The 20,539-nt window shown below is 36.9% G+C and overlaps 1 protein-coding gene across 5 annotated transcripts in view; it reads left to right on the top strand.

Annotated features, from left to right (window-relative positions):
- Window positions 1–20,539, top strand: part of GRXCR1 (glutaredoxin and cysteine rich domain containing 1) — a gene marked incomplete at its 5' end in the record, with an annotated part of 298,880 nt that overhangs the window by 86,057 nt on the left and 192,284 nt on the right. For all 5 annotated transcript variants that reach the window (XR_013828191.1, XR_013828192.1, XR_013828193.1 and 2 more), the window contains one exon: window positions 8,631–8,784. The remainder of the gene's footprint in view (window positions 1–8,630; window positions 8,785–20,539) is intronic.

A 20,539-nucleotide genomic window follows, 5' to 3' on the forward strand; every position in this document is an offset into this window, starting at 1 on the left:
TTTTAGATTCCACATATAAGTGGTAGCATATAGTATTTGTCTTTGTCTGATTTATTTCACTAATCATAATATTCTCTAGGTCCATCCATGTTGATACAGATGGCAGTATTTAATTCTTTTTTTGGCTGAGTAATATTCCATTGTAGATATGAGCCACATCTTCTTTATCCAATCGTCTGTTGATGGGCACTTGGGTTGCTTCCTTGTCTTGGCTATTGTAAATAGTGCTGCTATGAATGTTGGGGGTGCATGTATCTTTTCAAATTAATATTTTCTTTTTTTTTTCCAGGTATATATACAGGAGTGGAATTGCTGGATCATATGTTAGTTCTATTTTTAGTTTTCTAAGGAACCTTCATACTGTTTTTGCATAGTGTCTGCACCAATTTACATTCCCACCAACAGTGTACAAGGGTTCCCTTTTCTCCACATCCTCTCCAGCATTTATTATTTGTACACTTTATGATGATAGCCATTCTGACCTGTGTGAGGTGATATCTCATTGTGGTTTTGATTCACATTTCTCCAATAATTAGCAATGCTGAGCATCTTTTCATGTTCCAGTTGGCCATCTTTATGTCTTCTTTGGAAAAATGTCTATTTAGGTCTTCTGCCCATTTTTTAATTGGGTTGTCTGTTTTTTAAATATTGAGTTGTATGAACTATTTTGTATATTTTGGATATTAACCACTTGTCAGTTGCATCATTTGCAAATATTTTCTCCCATTCCATAGGTTGTCTTTTTATTTTGTTGATGGTTTCCTTTGCTGTGCAAAAGCTTTTAAATTTGATTAGGTCTCATTTGTTTATTTTTGCTTTTACTTCTTTTGCTTTGGGAGACTGATCTAAGATAATATTGCTATGATTTATGTCAAAGAATGGTTTGCCTATGTTCTCTTCTAGGAGCTTTATGGTGTCATGTCTTACATCTAGGTCTTTAAACCATTTTGAGTTTATTTTTGTATATGGTGTAAGGGGATGTTCTAATTTCATTGTTTTATATGTAGCTGTCCAGCTTTCCCAACACCACTTACTGAAGAGACTGTCTTTTCTCCATTATATATTCTTGCCTCTTTTATCATAGATTAATTGACTGTAAATGCATGGGTTTATTTCTGGGCTCTCTGTCCTATTCCATTGATCTATGTGTCTGTTTTCATGCCAATATCATGCTGTTTTGATTACTGTAGCTTTGTAGTATAGTCTGAAGTCTGGAAGGGTTATACTTCCTGCTTTTTTTTTTCCCCCCCTCAGGATTGTTTTGGCAATTCTGGGTCTTTTATGGTTCCATATAAATTTTAGAGTTATTTGTTCTAGTTCTGTGAAAAATGTCATGGGCATGTTGATAGGGATTGCATTAAATCTGTAGATTACTTTGAGTAGTATGGCCATTTTAACAATATTAATTCTCTCAGTCCAAGGACATGGGATATCTTTCCATTTCTTTGAATCATCTTCAATTTCCTTATCAATGTTTTATAGTTTTCAGCATATAGATCTTTCACCTCCTTGGTTAAGTTTATTCCTAGGTATATTTTTTATATGACTTTAAATGGGATTTTTCTTTTTACTGTCTCTGATATTTCATTATTAGTGTGTAGAAATGCAATGGATTTCTATATCTTAATCTTGTATCCTCCTACCTTGCTGAAATCATTTATTAATTCTAATAGTTTTTGTGTGGAGACTTAGGGTTCTCTATATAGAGTATCATGTCATCTTCAAGTAGTGATGGTTTTACCTCTTCTCTTCCAATTTGGATACTTTTATTTCTTTTTCTTATCTGATTGCTGTGGCTAGGACTTCTAATACTGTGTTATATAGAAGTGATGAGAGTGGGCGTCCTTGTCTTGCTCCTGAATTTAGTGGGAAGGCTTTCAGCTTTTCACCATTGGGTATTATGTTGGCTGTGGGTTCGTCATAAATGGCCTTTATTATGTTGAGATATATTCCCTCTGATGAGACTTTTTATTCTGAATGTATGTTGAATTTTGTCAAATGCTTTTTCTGCATCTACTGAGATGATTATATGGTTTTTATCTTTCCTTGTGTTGATGTGTTGTATCACACTGATTGATTTGTGTATGTTAAATCATCCTTATGACCCTGGAATGAATCCAACTTGATCATGGTGTATGATCCTCTTTATATATTGTTGGATTTGGTTTGCTAATATTTTGTTGAGGATTTTTGCCTATATAGACAATTATTATCAAAATTATTACCTTCCTGTTAATTTGAGAGCCCAGAGAGGGCAAAATTGTGTCTATTTTGTACACTGTTTTATTCCCAGTTCCAGGCATAAGGGCTTTTGGTGGGCACTCAGTGAAATTTTTTTTCCTATTAAATTAAGTTACATGTAGTTGGATAATAAAAATTTAGTTTCAGAGGTATTTCTAGAAATCAAAATGTGTTAGATGTCTTAATTCAAAGTAGAAAAGAATATTCGTTAATATTTTGAAAGGTAGAGGTAATGTCCTAAGGAATTCTTTTCAGTTCTTTTGGAGTCAGGATGGCCAAAAATATGTATCCAGTCCTCCACTCCTGGCTAATATTGGACTCTGAGCCACAGATTCTTTCTCAGAATCCTCAACACGGTCCTGGAGTTACTCAGTATCAGATAATTGGAATTGGTGCATGCAACACAACCTATTTGGTATTTCTGTTTTGTCTCAGGAAAAAAAAAAATCACATTTTATACTCTATCAAAATATTTAATTATGTATTGACTGAAGATACTAGCATAAAAACAACCATAGGAAAGCCTACCTTTTAATATAGATTCAATCTCTTCACTTTGCTTTCCTATTGTACTTACTATATGACCTTAAGGCAATGGTTTGGGACAAATTATTTATCATTTCAGATTCAGCAAAAATTACTTTGGGTTTTTAAACTGTAAAAATCTGTATGATTTGGTGAAAACTTGGATTCTAATTGCAGCTTTGTTTTGGCAAAGCTAAACCTAGATTATAAATATTAATGTGTCTAGATGATATATCTCAAGTTATCGTCCAAAACTTTTAAATAAATTCCAGCTAGAAAAAGAAACACATTTCTCAATTACTTTTTTTTTTTACATTTTTTTTATTGGAGTAAAATTGCTTTACAATGTTGTGTTAATTTCTGCTGTACAATGAAGTGAATCAGCTATATGTATACCTATATCCCCTCCCTCTTTGACCTCCCTCCCACCTTCCCCCATCCCACCCATCTAGATACAATGGAATATTCTCAATTACTTTTGAAAAGCCATATGTTAAGTGGCCAGAGAGGTTCAAGGTAGTTCTAATAAATCACATAATAGAGGCAGTCTTAAATTGTAGAGAATTATCTTGCATAATTAATTTGAGGTTCAGAGGCAAGGTAATCAGTATCATTTTCTCTAACAATCAGACATCTTTAATTGAGTATTGCTCCTCTATCCTTAGGGGACCTTTTTCCAATTTGAGCATGAAGTTGAAAGTGTCAGTTTCAATCAGTCTTGCACCAGAGGGTACCATTTGCCCACATAAGTATCATCAAAGAGATCTGAAGATGCTTTTTCTGTGAGGGCTTAGATATTGAACTTCCATGTTGAATTATGTCTTTCAGCATGCACCAGAATCTCAGTTTCTCTCCAAGTGAAAACTGAAATTTTTTCCAATTTTAATTTGCCTTATTGTTTACAGATATAATGCTTTTCTTATTTTAATTAAAATAGTGAACAACCAAAGATTTTCATTTTTTGTCTCGTGTACGGATGGATAAAGTATATATCTTGGCATTTGTTAAGTAGTTGATTTAAAATTTTTGTCTCATGTTAAAAGTAATTACAACTTACTAAAGACAATGACAGCTTTAGAAATACACTGCTCTATAAAAATTAGAAAAGTTATGAAACTTCCTGGAAATAATTAGAAATATTGGGCTGAAATGGGGTTTGAGTACATAAAATCATAGCAGAATAAAAATATTGAAAATCACTCAAAATGTTAGCACTGTCTTTTAGACAGTTTTTATTGACAGAGTTTAAAAAATCAAGTGATTATATAAATTTTAATAAAAATGGTAAAGATTATTTAGTTCATCACATTATAAAAGTAAGGAGGTTTAGTTACAGTTTCGTGAGGAGTTAAAATTTCAAGTAGGGATATCATAGAGAAATGGTAAAAATCAACTAAAAATATCAATGCTTCTAGGAGGAGCTAATTCTATGCCTTGGGGAAGAGAGTTTTCAAGATTAGGCTAGAAATGTTTGTTTCCAGCAGGCAAGTGTGCTTTGAAATGTTCTAATGTGGTGTTGACAGGACTCAGAAGCTAGCTTAAAAAGAGTTCCCACTGGGCTTCCTTGGTGGCGCAGTGGTTGAGAGTCTGCCTGCTAATGCAGGGGGCACGGGTTCGTGCCCCGGTCCAGGAGGGTCCCACATGCCGCGGAGCGGCTGGGCCTGTGAGCCATGGCCGCTGAGCCTGTGCGTCCGGAGCCTGTGCTCTGCAACGGGAGAGGCCACAGCAGTGAGAGGACCGCGTACCGCAAAAAAAAAAAAAAAGAGTTCCCACTGGCTAATTTGTGACAATTTGAGCATTAAAAAAAGGTAATAAAAATCACAATTGATTAAAACAGCAGAGCCTAGAAGAAGCCATTATTCATAATTATGCTTAAAAGAAAATGGAACTTTATTTTCTCTTCATATAAATGGTTCTACATTCAGGTTAATTTTTTTTATTTTTTCAGGTTAATTTTTGAGAGGAAAATTTCCTCATAATAATATATACATAATATATATATAATATATAACATAATAATAATAAAATATTGATGTATGTTTGTAGATATTATTTTTAAGGTGAGTAAGGTCATATCCATACACAAATAATAATATGACCGGCACCATTGTTATTGGTATTTTGTGGAATCTGCTTTGTTCATCCTTCTTGTATGCTTTTCTGACCTCCCTTTATGGCTAATTTGTCCTCTTCTAGAAGTATATTTTAAGTGCTTTTATTTAGAATCTATTAATAGAAGAAACAGTTTGTTTTCATCTAATGATTTACATGTTTTGCCCGCATTATTGGATGATAATTTTGTTGGACATACATTTCTAGATTGATTTTCGAATGTATTTTTTGAATACATTTTCTCAGAATTTTCTGTCTTCCATTGTAACTGCTGATTTGTTTTCAATCAAATTGTCATACTTTAAAGATACTCTTTCATCTGTGGATGCTTTTTCTCTCTATTTTTGTTAGTTTTTTGAGAACGGTGGCTTTGTGTTTTTTGTTTACTCTGATATCATCAAAGCCCAGAATAATGTCTCACAGTAGTTGTTCAATAAATACTTCTTAAATGAATATTGTAAAGGTTTTCACCATTTTAATATGACTTTGTCATAGAGTTCTTATATGAGTCTAAAGAGCTTAGTATGGCACTGAGCACATAATAACTACTGAATAAATGATAGCTTCTGTGTTTATTGAGAGAAAGGGATTGTTAATCTCTGTAATAGGAGGAGAAGGAGCTATCTGTAAGTATATGTATCATAAGCTTACATTCTAGAAAGTAGGCAAAACAAAAGAACAACACACGCACACATACACACACCATATCTTCTCATCATACTTCCAAGTTTAAATACAAACATTGATTTTTGTTTATTCTTTTCCCTTTGGCAGCCACAAAAAAAGTTTGAAGTAGTAAAATTTACAACAAAAACGTACAAAAAAAGTTACCTCTCCAGTTCTATTTAATGGTGCTACAAATGTAAAACCAGAATTGCTTGCTTAAGAATAGAATATCGTCTTTGCAAACTGAAGAGAAATGTATTCTGTAGAAAGGCCGTTTTGATGAAAGTTTGTTCATGCAGTAAAAAATATTAGACCAACTTTTGAAATAAATTGTAAATGAAAATATTAAAAGTAGCAACTCAGGGTAAAGGTGATATTCTTGGGCCACGTCGTTATTGATATTTCTTCTTTCAGTGTTTTCATAGAAGGCTCCTGTTCCATTATACCAAGACATCTAAACTTCTCCCTAAAGATCTTCAAAGAAGTGAATAGACATTTCTCTAATGGTGTTCCAGATCCATCAGATAATTCCATTTGAGATTTCTGAGGAGATTCTATGCCAGTATTTTTCATTCTTCTAATTTTTTAGGATACGGTTTTTTAAAACTTCTAATTAGACAGAATTCATTACATTAGACCATGTCATTTATGATATTTATATGATTCCAAACAGTCACATATTCAATAAAAATGAGTCATCAAATTATGTGATCAATTTGTCTTTATTTACTTTGCTAAAACTTAAATTTATAAAACCTGCATGCTGATAGCATCTTACATTTGAAGAAATTCAGTGTTCTGTGGTTTCCACTTGTGCACATTCAACAAGATTGGGTCCTATTACTAGAAGGACCCTATTGTGTTTTATGTGATGATCCTGCAGCTTGGAACTTCACAGTAAGTGAGGTATTGATTTGAGCTCAATACCTGCTGAACATAGTTCCTCAAAGTGCCAAAAAAAAGTACCTGCTAAATGCAAGAATCTTTCAACCCTGGAGTGGGGAGAATGATTTTTAATAAATGTGAGTGGTTTTTGCATGTTGCAGGGAATTTTGAAAATATCATTTATCCTAAATATACAATCCAATGTGATTTATTTGTTTTGCATGTGGAAATGTCACCTGCCATATCAGTAAACAAAGGATATTGCAGTCATCAAGCCATCAGCCACTGTAGCCGCCCACGACTGTGCACCTTGAAGGGATTCAGGATGGAGAAAAACAGGATACTTGCCTTTGATATCAAGGCCAGATATATCATATCAAAGGATTGATTTCAATGAGGCCAGACTCTTGCATCTTCCTATATATAGAAAAGCGCTAAATTCATTAACTTGAGATGTCTGGTTTTCTTTAGCAGTAATCTTCTGATGTTCCGACTACCTGGTTTTTTTTTGCAAAAACTCCTATATATATCCTGGCTCCTCTCATACTTCTTAGGAGCAGTCCCTCAGAGCAAGCTGAGAGGCTGTCTTCCAGGCTTATGTCCTCAGCAAGTCCACCGAATAAAACATGATTCTCAACTTTCGGGTTGTGCATTTTTTTCAGTCGACATGCCTTTTTTCTCTTTCATGGAAAACTGGCCATACGTTGGGGTGAGTGGTAACAGGTCCAGACACATGCAGGAACCCATTGCTCTGGTTCCCTCCACTCCTCTCACACGCAGCACATGCCCATTGCAAGCCCTTCTTCAGAAAATTGTGAATCTAAGGGCCCACGTCAATTTGTTGTGTCTCTTTTTCATCTAGTACCAACAGAAAAGTGTTGAGAGAGTGGAAGAAAGTTCCTTTCCCAAGGAGCTCAGTGAATATATTCCTTGGCAATTAGAGAGGAAATTAAACTGTGGCTGAACCTTTTTTCCTTTTTTCTTTCCAAAAGCTTCCTGCTGTTTGATGTCCAGGATGATTGCTTAGACTACTCAAGGGGCCACTGGAGTAATAGGCTTGCTCACTTAGCAGAGCCTGGATATTTCTTAAATTTGAAACAAAGCTGAGAAAGATAAATTTTGTCTTTGTAGTCTGTGTTTACAGTTTGTACTTGGTGAGACTTGTCTGTAATACATTGCATCTAAGCAGTGGGGTAGTTGCTTCTATACCAATTGAAAGAAGAATGTTTAAGTCTGCCAGATGCTGTTTTCATGAAATTGTTATGATACTTCTGTTTATACAAAGTTAGGTGAAAATGATCTCATAGGTTCCTATCAGCTCTACAGTTCAGTTTCTCAAATGACTCAATGATTCCCCTTAAATCCATGGCACTTAAGATAATTTCTGAATTATCACATAAGAAATAATTTTCACATTTGCTTTTAGAAGTCAGAAGTTACCATATGAACTAATGGGTGGATCATAGATTAATACAGCTGCAGGTTGGATAAGAGAAGCACTGTACATTTTAATACTTAATGTGACTTTTTAAGAGACAGTATAATTTATTGGTTTAGTACATGGGCTTTGGATTTTGGGCTGTCCTGGGTTGAGATCCTGGCTTGGTATATCAGTTAGCGAAGTTTTTTTTTGATTGCAAAGAAACAAACGTTGGTCAGCTTAGGCAAAAAAGGAAATTTACTGGCAAACAAAGATTGGAGAACCACATCTTGAAATAGGAGGAAATCAATGGTTTCGAGTGGAGCAAGGAAACAAGAACTAAAGGAAATTTCTCAAGACAGGAACAGTCAGATGAGAATGCTGCTTCTAAATGAATGGGGCCTCACCATTTTTTAAAGCCTTGCACCAATTCTTCAAGGGTAGAAGTCCCAGGAAAGAGTGTTTGGCTAAATTTTTTTCCCCCTTGCAGTTCCAGTCTAGTGGAAAGAAGGATCTGGGCCTTCAACTTTTATAATGGAAATCAACTGTTTTACTACTTATTAAGACAATTGCTTATGAGCTATGATGCTATTACATTATTATTTTGTAGTTTCTACAGTTCTTTCACATACATTTGCTTCCTTAAATTCTCACAATATGCTGTTAGGTAACTAGTAGATTTCATTATCCTTGTTTTATGGATGAGAACCCTGAACTTAGGGACACTGACTAAAGCCTAAAGCCTGATGTTCTTCCAAACCGTGTGTGTTTCGTTTTACAGAACGCAGCCCGTTACCACACTGTCATCGGTTTGGGACAAAAGACGAGTGAACAACACTGAGACAGAATGTTCTTTCTGAGAAATAGTCGGATCTCGATGAAATTCGGAGCAGACTCCTTAGCAAGAGGATTGTTTGTTCGCTGCTTGGCTACAGGTTGGTTGGGCTACTGTGTGTTTCCTAGAAGTCGATGTTCTGAGAGTGAAACCCTGATACACACTCACAGGATGGGATCCACATTGCAGTTCAACACTGTGATCTTGTGATTTCATTGCAAAGATACCCAAGCCTGTAAAACTGAGTTTTGAAAGTTTAGCTTTGATACTGTTAACCTGTTAAAATGTGACAGTATAGAAAAGCAACGTGTCACACACCACAGAGTTTTCCAAAGCAGTTCTTGGCTGTGTGTGGGGGGCAAAGCTGCATTTGTCTTCCTTTCAGCTTGACACCTGGACACCTACACTTAAGAGTGGGCTAGTCTGTTTGATAACAGGCTCAGTTTTTGTCTCTGCAAGGTGACATCTCTGCTGGGATAAATACTTACCTAGTCTAGGAGGCTGTTTTTGGAAACCATGAGGAAGCTAGCATTGTCTGGGGTCCATCTTCCTTTACTGCTCTCTGCAACAAGAAAGCAGAAGTATGTTGGTAGTAAACAAAGTCAGCATTCTCCCACTTCACTAAGAAAACTAGCAAGAAAGGGATCAGAAAAGGGAGAACATATTTAATTTCTTTTGGGACCTCCCGACTGGGTCCTCATTTCTTTTATGTTACTTTCTTAAAGCACTTGACATGAGATTCTGAGAACAGCCCATGTTGCATGTGTTCTGCTAAAACCTCAAGGCTGCCTGGTGTTCAGCATCCTTTTCAGTACTCACCCTTTGCTGCTTCTTATTTGAGTTCTTACAGTTACGGTCTGTACCTCCTATGAGACTGTGAACTCCGTGAGAATTAGAGACTATTTCTCATCCATTTTTTGGCATCCTTTAGTGCCTCTCAAAGCGCAATCTGTGGACCAGCAGAATTGGCATCACCTGGGAGCTTGTTAGACTCTCCTATTTTGCTCCTGACTTACTGAGTCGGAACCTTTGTTTTAACAAGATCCCAGGTGCTTCCCATGCACATTAAAAATTGAGCAATGCTGCTCTGTAGCACTTTTCATACAATATATGTTAAATAATAATAAAGATAATGAAGCATAATAAAGCATGTGAGGCAGGTAATTATATATCACATTATATATCACGCCCTCCACTGCCATTTTTTTTCTTTCCACCTCTTTACCGTTCTCGAGTCACCCCAGAATCCTAGAAGCAATGGAAACTTGATCCTTCTGAATACAGATGAAGTTGGTAGTTTCAGAATCTACTTGCCCAACTCAAAAAAAAAAAAAGAGAATTAAAATAAGTGATCATGCAGTGAGGAGGGATGAAGGAAGAGAGGCAGTGCACAGCAAGCTTAGTTCTTTTGTGCTTCACTCAAAGACTGCTTGCTGCCTACACATGGTTGTCACCGTGAGCTCCAAGGAGCAGTAGGGATCCTAAGGCTCTGTCTCAGTTTCCCTCATCCCTCCATCCATCCTCAGCTACCTCACTCACTTTTATCTGTTTCATTTATCGATTTTTATACTCATGCTTTATTTGGAGGAAAAAAAAATCACAACGTAAAATGTGCACCAAAAAATAAGCACAAAATGATCCCCACCCCAACTCAAAGAGCTAAGTTAAAAACCACTTTGCTAAGCCATGCATTATAATATTGTATTATCAAGGAGTGGGTTAATAGTTACTAATGTGCTCCATGCTCAGTATACTAATTGGCATTTAAAAATTTTTAATTAAAAGGGTAAGGAGGGAATTTAACCAAAGTTCACCAGTGATTATTTGCCTTCCCTGCTCTTCAAGTTTCTTATGTTGGAAGCTGGCTATTTTGTTTACCCACAGGGTTCATTCTGGGGGTAATTATGATTGCATAAGCTCAAAGCGCTGTTCCAAAAAGTTATTGATATTTTAGTTGAGTTGGGCTCTGTTCAGTATTTGTTGACTGCATGCTGTATGGCAAGGACTGGGGTAGTAGCTGGGTCTATAAAGGGGAGAATGACACAGTCCTGTGCTTTTGAGAAACTTGTAGGCAGGCTGGACAGGCATGTAAATAGATCATTTCGAAAGACTAATTTAAGTGTTACGATACTGGGATACTCAGGGTATGCGGGTCTCAGGAGAGAGGAGCATTATGTGATTGGAGAAGAGACACTTCTGGGACTGTGTTTTGCATGAGGGGTGGAGGCAGGTGAAGAAATAATTGCTGGAAACACATTCCAGGTAGAAGTCACAGTGAAACTAAAAATGCTGATGTATGAAACAGCATGTTCTATTTTGGGAACTTTGCCAAGTGCAAATTACAGTGCAGGAGAGGCCGACAATGAGGCTAGAGAGATAAGCTAGTCTCTGGAAAGAATCTGCCAAACTTGACATGCTTGAATTTATCTGTAAGTAAGTGATGTCATGAATTCTACATTAGGAAAACAACCACTCCCACCGCCACCGCCACTGGTTCAAAAGAAAAATGCACTCATTTTCCACCTTACTGTGAAAATATGCTCTTTTTTCCTTAGGGTACGCTGATCTTCCTCAGTAGGAGAATGGCTTATGAAATTATGTCTCTTCCCAGTGTCCTGAGGGAAACAGGCATGAACAGTGGGAAAGAACTGTAGTCCAATAAGATAGTATCTAAGTCAGCACTGCATATATTGAGGGCATTAAAAAGAACACTCAACATTTTGCATGACTTTGATATACACTGTATATACAGCTGTAGTGGTATAGAGCGGTGAGCTGACCTATGGAAAAGGGAACAAAGTCTTTGTTTTTGCAGAAACCACCGCTGATGCATTGCAGTGTCTAGAAATTTACAGTCGTGGATATCAGAAAGAGGCATATTATTATTAATAACTTTATTGAATACACTGTAAGAGGAAGGAAGAAACTACTTATGTATCCCCCATATACTCTCTATTTTCTTCTTGGTAAAGGAAGTGATTTATGGTAAAAATTAAACTCCATGAGGGTTAACGTATGCTTTTTGTTGTTGTTGAATTCATAACATTTAAACATATTGTAGGCACTTAAGAACTAGTTACTGAATAAATGGATGCATGAGTTAATTCATTAATCTGAAAGGGGATAGACTGAGTGTTTCTGAGCAATGTCTTATTAGCTAGATACTACCATTGATAAAAAATAATGAAAACTACAGGGAATAATATCCCTAGGAACATGGAGATGAGTGACATATTCTAAAGGTGGGAACTCCTGTTGGTCAGAGGATTCCGTTAGGCAGTGAGGGGGTAGGTGGTGGGTGATGGGGGTAGATACAATTTGAATAAAAAAGAAAATGTGGAAATGTTATCTGGGATTCTAAGAAATTTTCAGTGATATTTTAAAAACATAAAATAAATTAATACTTGCTTATTGATAAAATTCTAGCAAACAAAGACATAGTTATAAACCTAGTGTTGCCCTAGTGTGGTGCAAGAACAGACCAGTAAATCAGTAGAACCAAATAGAGGGCTCAGATTGGACCCATGTATACATGGGACCCCAGGTGGATTTATTGTGAAGCAAACAAAGCTTAGGCTTCGGGGCTCCTTACTTGCTTTGGGAGGGGCCCTCCCAAGATACTCACACTGTTGTATGTTTTAGTGAAATTTGCAAGACTAAGTTATTTTTATTGCAATTAGTGAGGACCACTAGCTCTTGCCACTCTGACTGCCCCTTCATTACACTTCCCTTTTGTGTCATATTCGAGTGTCCATGGACAGTTTGAATCCAGTTGAGAGGAAATGAGTTGGGAATGTGCCATTTTAACTACAATTTGCAAGATGCGTAAGGGGTATGAATACACAATTTAGAGAAGAGGAAATTCCAAAAGGTAACAAGTATGGTCAAGGTAACAGTGTATGTCAAAATACTCATCATAGCTGGTAATTAGAGGATCCCAAACAAAATGCGTCATCTCTGTTGTAATTATTACCCCCAGTCAGTTGGATAATGGCATATGTTGGCAGGAATGTGGGGATATAGGGATCTTCATGCCCTGGTGGGAGTATAGTCTGAGTGTATTTACTTTGGAGGTGGCGGTATTTAATAAACTAAGTATATTTGTTCCACATGGCCCAAGAGTAATGCACTGGATTAAATATCCTAATGAGGTTCTCATATCTAAAAATATTGACTGCAGCATTATTTCTGCCACTAAGGAAGTGAGACAAGCTGGCTGTCCATCATTAGGAGAGGGGATAAACCAAATGGAATAGTATGCAGCAGTTAGAAGCAATGGATTAGGTGTTCACGTAGCAATGTGGATGGATCCTAAGACACGGGACTAAAAGAAACCAGTAAGAAACAGAATTTTGATGTAAATATGCAACACAAATAAATATTGAATACAAACGTATATACGTTTGTACATGCTCACAAAACAATACACATGCTTCGAAAATGCATCAAAATAAGAGATAAACTGTAAACACCAGTAAAGGATTAATAAACAGGTCTAAAACTTGGTTCCTCTCTCCTTGCCTGAGGTAGCTCTGACCTTACCCAGACCCCTTTGTTAGCAAATTGATGGAATTTACTAATTGGAAGGTAACTGAAAATCTTCCAGGAGGTGCCATGTTCTGATTTCTTACCTAAGGAATTTTTATAGCAGGATGTACCTCGTCTGTCTGGATTATTTATTATAAACTAGTCTTCAGTTCATGGCTTTATGAGCCATAGCTGGGCTGGATAATGGAAGTTAATCACATAGACCTTCTTACTACATAACCAGAAAGTATAAAGGTTGAGAGAAGCACAGAAGTAAAGGGCTTCCTTGTGCCATTTTGTATTGCCCATTGTGCTTCTTGCTCTGAACCCAAAATGCATCCTAATGTGAAAAAGGGATTTATGATGCGGCTCCTTTGTGTAAACTTGACTAAACATTAGTAAAGCTTGGTGCTTGGTAAGACATGGGTTTTGTGAGCCTGATTGATGATTCAGCTCATTGTGTTAGTATAAGCACATTGTAAGAGTTGCCTGGGAGCACAGGTAGAGTACTAAGAGGGGGATAAAAACAAATAAGTAAATAAATTAGTAAGTAATATAAATAAGAGAAAGCCTCACTAGGACAAATGATGGTGATATGCTATGAACCGAGGATGTGATTTAACTTTCATCAGCTCTCATCAAAGAAGGTCCACTGTTTTAGGGTGAGTTGTTACGAAATGATAGGTAACAAGAACACATTTGGGTATTTGGAAATGGGACACTACCATAAAAAACAGTGAAACGTGGACTTGATGGTGGGTAAACTTGGGGAGATGTTAATAAAATCTTAAGAGCCATGAGGACCACGTTAGCAGTAGCTAAAAGGGCCTCAAATAGCCTGTTGGTGAGAGATTAGAGAGAAAATGTTATTGGAAGTTGTAAGAAAAGAGACACTTGTCATATAATAGAAGAAAGTTTATTAGCACTGTACCCTGCAGTAATATGGAAAATAGCAAATATAACTGATGAACCCCGTGATCTAGCTAAGATTTCCAGGCAGAACTGTGACAATGCCAACTTCCGTCATCTCATTGCCTTTCATAAAATACAAATAGAGGGAGATGATTTAAAAAAAGAAGCAGTTCATTTTTCAAGCATAATTTAGAGGAAACAAAAGATTAAGGACTTGCTGGATTCGAAATAAAATTTTTCATTCCTGGTCTCTCCACATGATGATAGATTCTCAAAGTAAGAAAGATCATCAGGCAAGTGATTAAATCCAGAGAACAGTGGGAGAAAAATGGTATAAAAGTAAAGCAAATAGTGTGTGTTTTAAGATCCTTTCCTAAGATAAATTAGATGTTTCCTATCTTCAGAAAGTTTGGATTCTGTTGTAGATTCTGGTGGAGGAGACAGACAAGTAAGCAAATAGGTACAATTTAGTGTAATAAGAGCCCCAATAAAAGAAACATGGGATGCTATGAAAGCAGGTATTAGGGACACTTTACCCTGACTTGGGAAGGAGGAAAACATAAGATCAGGCTTTCCAAGAGGGCCATGCCTAAACTAAGCCTTGAGGAATAAAAAGGAGTTAGGGAAGGTGGTTGGGGCAGCGAGGGGGAGAGGTGATGATTTCAAGTAGAGAGAGTGGAGTCATGTTAAAGGAAACCTCAGAAAAATCTCCCAAAGGAGCCCTGAACCACTCTTGGCACTCCTTGTAATCGTTTTCTCCTTTTATAGGAACAAGTAGGATGAACTGGCTATAAAAATTCATTTTTTTAGAAAGATTTTTGTTATAATTTTTAAAAACTTATGCAGCAGAAGAGACTAGTATAATTAACTGTCGTGTTTTAATCACTTAGCTTAAAAATAATCAAGCTTATGGCCAATCTTATTTTGTTTGTTTGCCCCCTCCCCCATTGCATTATTTTAAAGCAAACCCCAGGCATATATAATTTCATCTGTAAACACTGTAGTTATCTTTAATGCATAAAAACTTTCTGATTAATAATATAATACTTTTATCACACACACACAAATTAACATGAGTTCTTAATATTGATGCTTCCTTTTGCACAAGCTAGGCCAGTGGGTTCCTTCTGGGAAATTGATCACTTAAGTCACTCTAGTGCAGAAAGTGAGTTATTCAGTATTTGAGGTCATTTGTTAAAAATTCCTTTTCTTGGGGAAAATTATGCTAGCTTCCTCTTTTACGGGTATTTATGAGTAATAGGCTAGGGAAAAATCTGTCCTTAATTGCCCCAAGGAGTTATAAAAATGTAAGAAATGAAAGTCACTATGGGATCTTAATTTTGTTCCTGAGTGAAGTAATGGAAAGTATTGGGCATTTCCTTTAGGACAATGGTCCATTTATTTTTAGGGAGGCCTACCTGCTGATTTCAGAAAATCCCTATCTGGTTTACTCTTAGTGCTAAGTCATCTCATCTTATACTAGCTTGGATTCTGGGCTGATCTGGGTGGGTGAATTCCCTTACCTTTATTCAGAGGAACAAAATTCATTGTTGTGAATAGCTAGCACTGTAGACAACAGGAAATTAGGAGATGGGGTAAACAAGGCCAGCCCTGGTACCATAGTATCTCGGGACTTCTGTTTAAGTATGAATTACAATCAAATGCTATCTAGCCTTGAAGTAGTAGCTACAGGGAAGAAATATTCAATTTGACTGAACCCAGGATATATGCGTATAGATTCAGAGATGAGAGCATGACATGTTCTAAGCTCTGCAAGAATTGAGTCAACTATGGGGTTGGTAAGGCAAGTGCTGGAAAAGTTAGTAGTCACCAAATGTAAGCAAAGAAATTAGGAATGATTGAAATACTTTAAGTAATAGATTGCTGTGATCAGACTTGTGTTGGAGCGGGGCACATAGGAGGGCACAAAAGCCAACAGGAGACTATTTTATTACAACTAAGAGATGATTAGTGCATGAATGAAAGTAGTGCCGATGACAGCCGTGACTGTGGAGAGCATGGAAAGATGTTTGTAGATCGAATACATAGTACAGGCAGGCCAGTTGGACAGGAAGTTTAGAGGAAGGAGTCAAAGATGGCTCCCGGGTTCGTGTCCTGACGGTCTTGAAGATTGGTGGGATGCAGATGTTCAACTGCAGTGTTTCTTGGCTGATGTGCAAACTGCTGGATTACTTGTCAGTGGTCATTGCCACTCTAAACCCCATTCAGTATTACAGCAGTGGCATTTCTGAGGTCAGGGCTATGGCCAGAGGGTTAATTAGGGGATGGGTCAGGCAGTTTGTATTGGAGCAAAATGGTTATTCATCTGACCTGTCCTCTGCTCAGCACAGAAAACAGTCCCCAAGTTCCCATGTTCCAATGAACTTCATCATATTCCCTAAGGCTTTTAGTTACTCTTACACTAAAATAAGGCTTTATTTGGTCTTTCCAAATTCTGGAGTCTACTTGACGATCTATAATCTTATAGATTATAAGAAAAAAAATTGAAACACACTTTGATTTAAAGGATATGGCATCCTAAAATTAAAACTTTCATAAGTTAGATAGGCCTTCATGTGTTATGTATCCCTGCATCTTAATATTGATCACTTATTAAAATCTTTAAATTGATCTTTATCTCTCGTCCGAAAAATGATTCTACCTCTTGGGCTTTTTTCCTTCTGGGTAAACCAGAAGAAGCAGCAGAATATTTAATAATAGATTGTTCTGAATCCCAGGGTCTTAACAGGCTTTATAAACTGGATGTGGAGACAGAATCTTTTGTTCTTTTTCAGAATAATTTATACCAGCATTTATGGACTGGAATAGTTGGTTTCAGCCCCCTGTTTTCTCCATGGACTGTTTCTTCCCTGTATAATATATATTTCTACACTTAATTCCAAAGTTTAGTCACCTGGAATAGCCAGAAGGAAAGCAATACAATGGTAACATTTATTATCTGGAAGAGAGGCACATTTTCCTCTCATATCTTTAATATCTAATACTTCTTTCTAGTTTTCAAATTATGCAGCAGCAAAGTGTTTCACATACGTGGGCAATACCTACTAACTGGCAAACATGCAAAGTCCAGGAAAAATTTTTGGTGATTTTTTTAGTAATGGAACAAATTTTTAATTTATTATCTTGTACAGAAGTTAGTTTTACTGGTGACTTACTAGGCTCTGGCACTGATGGTTGATTTGCTGTTATATCAGTTACTTAATTAAAATGAATTATTCATAGTTTTTCCTGATGAACGACCTAATTATTATGCTAATCATAATAATCTAAGTCTTCAATGTTTTCTGACGCATGCTGCCTAAGGGGGTTATTAACTATGTGTATAATTATAGTCTTATAAAAATTCAGAAACATGGTTTGACAGACATTTTTATTTCTATTTAGACCTTCAAAAACATCAGATATAAGATATCTTTTGCCCTGAACTCAATTAATCTCTTAAATGTCATTTTCTCTTTCTAATATAAAACTGAACGAGTATAATAAACAAAATGACAACCAACTTCATTAGTAATACTAAGAAGTGGAAGAGATTTTATACCCAGTCCTGCTTTTGAGAGCTTTAGCATTAACAAGAAAATGTTCCTCCATGATGTGGGGATTCTAATGAAAGCAAAAGCAGTGAACTGACCTGATATTTATTGTTATGTTGTGAAATCTTACTTGTTCATAGGAGAAGCAACTATGCCATCCATGGGTTCATTAACAATTGACTGTATCAGGGACATCTTTCCTTTACTTCTCTATTACTTTGTTTAATTTCTCAGCCCCAAATCATCATACTTGCATATGCTTATCTTATTTCAGGGCAAAACTTAATATTTAAAGATATTAGGATATTCTTTTGCATTCAGTAATAACAACGACATTAATAACCAACTCCCAAGGGCATCTAAAGCTGGAACATCTGGCACACAATCAAGGTAATAGGAAGTGATATTTTGATATCAGGTCCCAAATCAAGCAGTTTGACAACCCATAGCTGGGTATATATAACCAAGAACTAATTAGGGTTCAAAAACACATGCTCAATTTTGTTGCAGTCTAGGTGTTAAAGAGATTTTTTGAGACTTGAAAACAGTAACTCATGGCTTTTGTGAAACATGAAGCCTATTCTGAAGAAATAAGACTGACTCTTTTTGGTTGCAACTCATTTTGTCTTTGAGCACACAGGTATAGATGATGAAAATGAACATTTTCCATTATTTAATGGCTTATACTTTTTACAAGATTTTTTTCCTTATTTTAATTCCCTTATTTTCTCTAGCATTTAAAAACCATCGATTTCCATTTCAAGCTCTGAGATCAATAATTGTGTCCTCTAGGACCTGCAAGTGGAAGACATTTGAGGAACTTACAGTCTTGCTTGTCATTCTCCTCTTCATCCTAGTCCTTTTAGAGAGCCGAGGTCCAGCCACGATAGGAGGCAAACTTGTGTGCTGTGGTCTGATAAAATGCTTTCATTCCCATCTTTTGGGAGCCACTGTGATTGAACACGTTATTGGACGGGCCAGCTCAGGTTGTTGGCCTGAGTGTACCCTCTATACAATGATGCTGATTCTCCAGTTGCAGGATGGGGGGTGTCATTTGAAATGTTGGGCAGCAGAACAAAGTTAAATAGTTTCGGTTCTGCTTAAATGATTTTTGTAATTATGTAGGATATAAATAAAGAAAAATTAAACTAATTCCTATTTCTAGCATCTTGTTGAGGCAGCTTCAGCTATATTTTGGCCCTGACTTCCCTTTTCCTTTGGGGTCTGTCTTAGTCTGTTTGGGCTGCTATAACAAAACACTACAGATTAGGTGGTAGCTTATAAACAACAGAAATTTTTTCCTGGTAATTCTGGAGGCTGGAAGTCTGGGATCAGGGTGCCCAAATGGTTGGGTGAAGGCCAGACTTCTTGTAACCTCACGTGATGGAAGGGACAAGCAAGCTCTCTGGGGACTCTTTTCTAAAGGCACTAAACCTATTTATGAGGTCTCTGCCCTTGTGACCTATTTATGAGTGCTCTGCCCTCAAGACCTAATCACCTCCCAAAGATCCCACCTCTTAATACCATTGCCTGTGGTGTTCGGATTTCAACATATTAATTTTTGGGGAGCGGTGAGAAACAATGTTCAGACCATAGGGTCTGTAGAGAAAGGACACTGTAAAGCTGAAAAGCATTATAAAGACTCTCTTTCAACTGCCTCATTTTCTCCCCTCCCTAAGGGGGACTTTATCTTGGCCCTGGTTGCTTCAAGGATGGTGGGTATGATATAGCTCTGAGATACCTCCTCTCCAAACTCTCCTTAAAGTTCAGTTTCTCCATTTCATTAAAGGAGGAGGAGGAAGAGGGAGAGGAGGTAGTTACCTTAATTGGTCAGCAGTGATGTCCTTCTTTTGCTGCTTTTCTGACTAACAGTAATTTACAATCAATGTCCTTTCCATGGTGGGTGACCAAACACTGACTCCTCATGGGACACACATATAGGTTTGGGGGGGGAGGCTTTGGAGAATGACACTGCACATTTCCCTGCACTGTAAGCTCCAGTCTGGCCCTTCTCTTTCCACTCCCCCTTGACTCTGGCCAAAAGAAGCCATCTTTTAGCCTCTTATTGGTGGGATTCTGTCACAGGTGAACTGAGCTCTTGAGTGGGGTCCTGCCAAGATAGCTCAAGCCCAACTGCCTTCTCTGTTGGTCACACAGCCTGTGGGAAACTCTGGCATCATTTCTAGGGTTGTCATGAACAACTCTGTCCGTGTCTTCAGGGACTTTGTGAGACTGTCTTTTGGACATACACCCAGGTACAGTATTTCTGGGTCATATGCGACATGCCTTTATTTTGACTAGTGCCCAGTTGCTCTCCAGGAAGTTTGCACTGGTCTGTATTTTCACCAGCAGTGGACAAAGATTCATATTTAACAACATCTCTGCCGATAGTTAGCATTATTCAGCTTTCCAATTTTTGCCAGCCTACAATCACTTAACTTGTATTTCTGTAATTGCCAGTTGTTTTGATTTGTCATCTGTTTGTCAGCATCTTGAGTTTCTTCTATATTGGATATTCATATTTCCGACTGATTTTTCTATTTGGGTTGTTGCCTTTCACTATACATTTGTAGGTGTTTCTTGTATATTCTAAACATTAATCCCTGGTTGGTTTTACACTTTGCAAATATCTTCTTCCATTCTGTCAGCTATATATTAACTTTATCCATAGTATCTTTTATTGACCAGAAATTCTTCACTTTGACGTAAGCAACTTAATTACTCCTTTTTCTTTGTTTGTGCTTTCAAAGTTTTGTTTAAACAATCCTTCCTTCGCCTCAGATCTGTAGCTATTCCACATTTTATTCTATCAGCTTTCTAGTTTTATTCTTCACCTTTAGATATTTACTCCTTCGTAGATTC

The sequence above is a fragment of the Stenella coeruleoalba genome (assembly GCF_951394435.1).
Source record: "Stenella coeruleoalba genome assembly, chromosome: 4".
In the NCBI taxonomy this organism is placed as follows: Eukaryota; Metazoa; Chordata; class Mammalia; order Artiodactyla; family Delphinidae; genus Stenella; species Stenella coeruleoalba.